The following is a 6,418-nucleotide window of genomic DNA, read 5'->3' on the forward strand; positions in this document are numbered from 1 at the left end:
CGCGGCGCTCCTCCCTCAGCCCCCCGCCAACTGTCAATCACGCGTCCTCTCCCAGCCCACCGACTCGCGGGCGACAAAGGCGAGCTGGGGCAACCGGCCGGCGCCCGCCTCTGGCAACGCAGGGCGGAGGCGGGAAAATCGCCGAGGCCCCTCCTCGGTTCCAAGCGGAGTATGGGGCAGGAGGACTGGGATAGGAAATTTCGGGGTAGGAGGGGGTCTGTGTGGAAAGACAGGTGTGTCTTCATTGGCCCGCAGCCTTGTGGTGGGTGGGGTGCCCCCGCCCCGCCCCCGCATCTGGCTACCATGACAGCATTCCACACAACGACCTTCAGACAATGTCCCCTGGGAGCCCACCAACTGCCGAGCACCCCTCCCTCCCAACCTCAGACGTGGGGGTGGCAACTGCGTTCCCACCTTGCTCCTCAGCATTACACTGGCATATGGACTCCGGGACATCAGAGTCACCATAGGGCACTGCCGGCACCCCCACACTCTAGGGGGTCCTCTCCTCTCCTGCCAAGGGGAGGCAGCCTGTGGACTCAGGCAGCTGGGACCAGAGTTGCCCAGCGCAGGCTAAAACTATTGCAGTTTCGCTCCTGGGAGCTTGGGGGTTGGGTGCTAAGTCGTTCATCAGTGTTCACTAGAGTGATAAAGCAGCAAAGGCCAGGGATGGAGAACCACAGGATTCAGGACAGATAGGTGGGAAGCAGAAGCCGAGGACTCAGGCAGAGGCCAGGAGCACCAGGATACCTGTGAGGAGATTCAGCGTTCAAGGTTCAAGGGCGGTCCCTGCTCCCTGTGACTGAGAGAGCATCTTCCACCCTTAAAGACCACAGGACAAACACACCTTCCCTTGGCCACCAGGAGCTGGGCTGTGGGAGTACCCCCAACACCCCGTGGGTGAGCACCTCCCTGTGCTCTGGGCATTATCTTTCTCCAGAATTGAGTGTTGATTCCTCTCCACATTTGGGAAGCCATGTCCCTCCAACTTCTGGGTGGTGATGGAATCTCCTTCCAACTCCTGTGTGCCTGGGATGCCATCTCCAATGGCTGCTACTTTTCTCATCATTCTCCTTGCATCACCACTCTTGGGGACAGATGAGCTTCCCTGCCCTTCTTCCTTGCCACATCCAGACCAGTTTTTTCTTCACCAAAAAAGCCCCAGCTTTGAACCCCACCTGATTATCAGACTGCCCCTTGCGGAATTCGACTGTAGCCCAGTGGGCTTCCTGAAGCTATTACTTCTGGTTCCCTGTCACTTTCTTCAAACACTCCTGTCATAGTTCTTGGTGATTGCAAAATCCACGTGGATGATTCTCCAAACTTCTAGATTCCCCCTTCTCCATGGGTAGTGGTCTGGATGTAATGTCCTAACTAAGCTGGGGATTCTGGATGCTGGGTGGTGATTGTTGCTCTCCGTTTCCCATCCACCCTGGAGGCCCCGCCCACAGAGGCACAGGTGGAGTTGGAGGCCAAGGTCTAACCCTTGGGCTGCTGTTCTTCCAGTGTCACCTGGGGTCCTGCCTCCTATCCCCACAACCCCAGCCTCTTCCCTCAGTCCTGCCCACGCCCTCCCCGCTACCCCCCACAACTCAGCAGTGCCCCCATGTTCTCCTTGGGCCTTTCAGTCCTTTGGTACCTGGGAACAAATCTGCACACTCACTTTTCCATCCAGGCAGCTGGAGCAGATTCTGATGGTGACAGGGTCTGATTGCCTCTGCATCAGACCTTCTTGAAGTCTCAGACCAACTTTCAGTATCATCCTTGACACTTGGAGCCCACTCCCAATGCTGTTCCATCAGGTCCTAAACCGCTCCACCTCCCTGCTGTATCCAAACACTTACTTCTTTTTTTTTTTGCCCCCCCCCCTTTTTTAGGGCCACACCCACGGCATATGAAGGTTCCCAGGCTAGGGGTCGAATTGGAGCTACAGCTGTCGGCCTATGCCAGAGCCACAGCAATGCCAGATCTGAGCTGTGTCTGCGACCTACACCACTGCTCATGGCAACACCAGATCCTTAACCCATTGAGCGAGGCCAGGGATGGAAACAGCAACCTCATGGTTCCTAGTCGGATTTGTTGCCACTGTGCCATGACAGGAACTCCCAAACACCCACTTCTGACCACTTTTTCTCCTACCACTGGCTGCCAGCCATGACCACCTTTGGCCTGGATTTTTGCAGAAGCTCTTTGCCATGGCAAGGAGGCCAGTGTTGGAGCCAAGCACTTGGTTGGGGGAGGTAGACAGAAGAGGAGAGGGCAAGCAGAGTGGCCAGAGCAAACTTTAGCTCCTCCTGTCACCCTGAGGGGGATGGGAAGCCATGGAAGGAAGGTTTTGTGTAGCTCACACTGGCTACTGGGTCAGTAACAGACTACGGGAGGCAGGATAGAAGCAGGACCACCGGGATGCACCTGCAGTAGCCCAGGTGAGAGGTGACTGCGTCCTAGACCAGGTGCACAGGTATAAGTAGTGAGGACTGTGGACATTCTTGGGAAGGTTTTTTGTTGTTGCTCCTGCTGTTAGATAAAGGGCTTAAAAATAAAATGTATTAAACCTTATAGATACTGTTTTAAAGGTTTAAGGAATTTTAGGTTAGTTTGTAAATGAAGCCAAATATTAATCAAAGGCCCCTTTATAAGTGGCTATTTTAATTTCATAAATAGAATATTAAGGTTTGTAACCAGAACTTATATATTTTGTGGTCATGTTATTAGATGCATACAAGTTTGCTCTTTGTTTTCGTTTTTTGTCTTTTCTAGGGCTGCACACACGGCATATGGAGGTTCCCAGGCTAGGGGTCTAATTGGAGCTGTAGCCACCGACCTACCCCACAGCTCACGGCAACGCCAGATCCTTAACCCACTGAGCGAGGCCATGGATCGAACCTGCAACCTCATGGTTCCTAGTCGGATTCGTTAACCACTGAGCCACGATGGGAACTTCTATTTTTTATTTTATTTTATTTTTTTGCATACAATTTTGAAATAATTTTATTTTACCAATGAACTCAACCTTTTATTGTTATGCAAACTTCTATATCAAATAGTGATTTACCTGTAAGATTTCTTTGGTAATCTATTAATAAAATTGTTAATATGGACATATCTGCTTCCTTTTAGTTAATATTTATGTGATTTGTTTCTTTCCATCCTTTTACTTTCAAATTTCCTTTATGTCTATATTTTAGATAACTGGGATCTTCTATAAGCCACATAAAATCAGAATAGCTTTTTTTTTTTGGCTGCACCTGTAGCATGTGGAAATTTCCAGCCCAGGGATTGATCCCATGCCATGCCAGCAAGTCACACTGCTGCAGCAACAACACTGCATCCTTAACCTCCTCCACCATAAGAGAACTCCTTATGTTTTTATTTTTAAACTTCTTTGTAACTGTTTTAATTTTTTAATTTCTTTATCTTTGTGCCATGTTTAATAATGGTCAGCTGAAGGAGATTGAAGGGTTTTCACATTCTTATTCTTTTGTTATATTTGCAGTTTTCTTTTTATAATACTAATATTTATGCAAGGAGTATGTCAAGAAAAAATTTAAAATCATATGAAGAACCAATTTTTTCAACTGTTTTTGGCATGTTAGCAACTTTGGTACCCTATGAGATCATTTGGGGGGAGGGGAGGTGGAATGATCAATTTATATTCAAAATACTTTGTATTTTCCATTTATTTATTTATTTATTTCTTGGCTGCACCTGCAGCATGCAAAAGTTTGAGGGCCAGGGATGGAACCCATGCCACAGCAGTGACCCAAGCCACAGCCGCGACAGCACTGGATCCTTTAACCACTAGGCCACCAGAACTCATTACTTTCTTTTTAAAAGTTTATTTACTTTTTTTTTCTTTAAAATTATTTTTAAAGGGAAAAAATAAAAGAAAAATGTTTTTAAAATTATTTTTACTTTATTTTAGTTTGTTTCTCAATGAATTTATTACATTTATAGTTGTACAATGATCATCACAATCCAATTTTATAGGATTTCCATCCCACACCCCCAGCGCATCCCCCCACCCCTCAAACTGTCTCCTTTGGAAACCATAAGTTTTTCAAAGTCTGTGAGTCCGTATCTGTTCTGCAAAGAAGTACATTCTGTCCTTTTTTCAGATTCCACATGTCAGTGAAAGCATTTGATGTTGGTGTCTCATTGTCTGACTGAGTTCACTTAAAGCTATTTATTTTAAAAATTAATTATCTATTTATTTTTAGCAAACATATGCCTATAATGTGCAGTTTGTAATAGTGAAAATTTGAGAACAACCTAAATATTCAACAATATGGGATAGGTGAATTAATTACACTCTATTCTTTGCTCTTTTTCTGGCCACGCCTGCAGCATGTGGAAGTTCCCAGGCCACTGCAGTGACAACACCGAATCCTTAACACACTGAACCACAGGGGAACTCCTGATTGCACCCTATTCTCCAGTAGACTCCTGATGCTGTGGGGAACATACGCAGACACTAAAACAACTTGCATGAAAGTATCTATTACGATGGAAAGATGTTTAAACACATCTAAGAATGAAGCAGGTTACAAAACAGTGACAGTAGTTAGGAGGGTGTTTTTGTTTGTTTGTTTGTTTTTAGGGCTGCACTCACGTCCCAGGCTAGGGGTCGAATCAGAGCTACAGCTGCCGGCCTACACCACAGCCACAGCCACACAGGATCCGAGAGGCATCTGCGACCTACACCACAGCTCAGAGCAACGCCGAGTCCTTAACCCACCGTGCTGGGCCAAGGATGGAACCCATGTCACAGCGCTCCCAAGACCGTCGATCCCATTGCACGACAGCGGGAATTCCATGCAACATAAACTTAACCGCTTTAAAGTATGTAATCCAGTGGCCTTTAGCATATTTACAGTGTGTCACAGCCGTCACTTGATGCAGTTCTGAAACATTTCACCATCCCAAAGGAGACCTGTGTCCTTCGCTGCCACTCTTCCCCCCTCCCCCAGCCCCTGACTACCACCGGACAACTTTGAGTCTCCATGGACTGGCCGAGTGTGGCCATTCCACACAGAGTCACACAATACATGACCTTCTGTGTCTATCCTCTTTCACTAAGCACCATATTTTCAAGGTTCCTCACAGTGTAGCCTGTGGCAGTGCTTCACTCATTTTTATGGCTGAAGAGTGTTCCACCCTAAGGATGGGCCATACTTTGTTTTGGTTTTTTTGGTTTTTTTTTTTTTTTGTCTTTTTGCCATTTCTCGGGCCGCTCTCACGGCACATGGAGGTTCCCAGGCTAGGGGTCTAATCAGAGCTGTAGCCACCAGCCTACGCCAGAGCCACAGCAATGCAGGATCCGAGCCGCGTCTGCAACCTACACCACAGCTCACGGTAACGCTGGATCGTTAACCCACTGAGCAAGGGCAGGGACCGAACCCGCAACCTCATGGTTCCTAGTCGGATTCATTAACCACTGTGCCACGACGGGAACTCCAGGATGGGCCATACTTTGGCGAAGCCTCCACCTGCTGATGGATTTGGTTCCTCCCCCCACCCCATTTCTATGACTCCTCTACTGTGAAGGGAGTTGCTATTAACATTTCTGTGCAAGCATTTGTTTGAACACCTGTCTTCGGGTCTCTAGGGCCTGTGCCCAGAAATGCAATTGCTGAATCACATGAAAATTCTGTTTAACATTTTGAGGATTGACTAGGCTGCACCACTTCTCATTCCCATCAGCAATGTATGAGGATTCCAATGTCTCCACACCTTCACCAGCGCTTGTTACTGTTCTCTTTTTAATCGTTATTATTATTATTGTCATGCTAGTGGGTGTGACATGGTATCTCACTGTGGTTTTGATGTGCATTTCCTTGATGGCCAATGATGTTGAGCATCTTTTCATGTGGTTGTTGGCCATTTACGTATTTTCTATTTTAAACTGTCTGTGGAAGTCTTTTGCCCAACTTTTAAATGAGTTGTTTATCTTTTTGTTGTTGAGTTGTAAACGTTCCTTATGTATTATGGATACTAGGCCCTTAACTGACACATGACTTGCAAATATTTTCTCCCATTTTGTAGATAGTTTTTTTACCTTGCCAATAGTATTCGTGAGTTCATTTTCATGGAAAATAAAAGACACATCTCTTTCATTTAAAAAATCTGAATAAAAAACCTGAATAAATATCGTCATAAACCAATGGTTGTTATCTCTGGCTTGGTTGGATTGTCACTATTTTTTGCTATTTCTGAATTAACCCTGGCAATGATTTCCAAGGTTCCTAATTTTGCAAACTGGTAAATGGAAAGTGAAAGTTGCCAATTGTTAGCTCTCGGTATTATGCTATTTGTGCATCGTGAAAAGGACCTGAGGCACTGGGCGTGCCGGGGGTTTCTGAACACGTACCTCTGGAGGTGGGGATGCTGTCGTGCGCCTGGCTGGCAGCTGGAGAGA

This window comes from Phacochoerus africanus, chromosome 8 (genome assembly GCF_016906955.1).
Source record: "Phacochoerus africanus isolate WHEZ1 chromosome 8, ROS_Pafr_v1, whole genome shotgun sequence".
Taxonomy (NCBI): domain Eukaryota; kingdom Metazoa; phylum Chordata; class Mammalia; order Artiodactyla; family Suidae; genus Phacochoerus; species Phacochoerus africanus.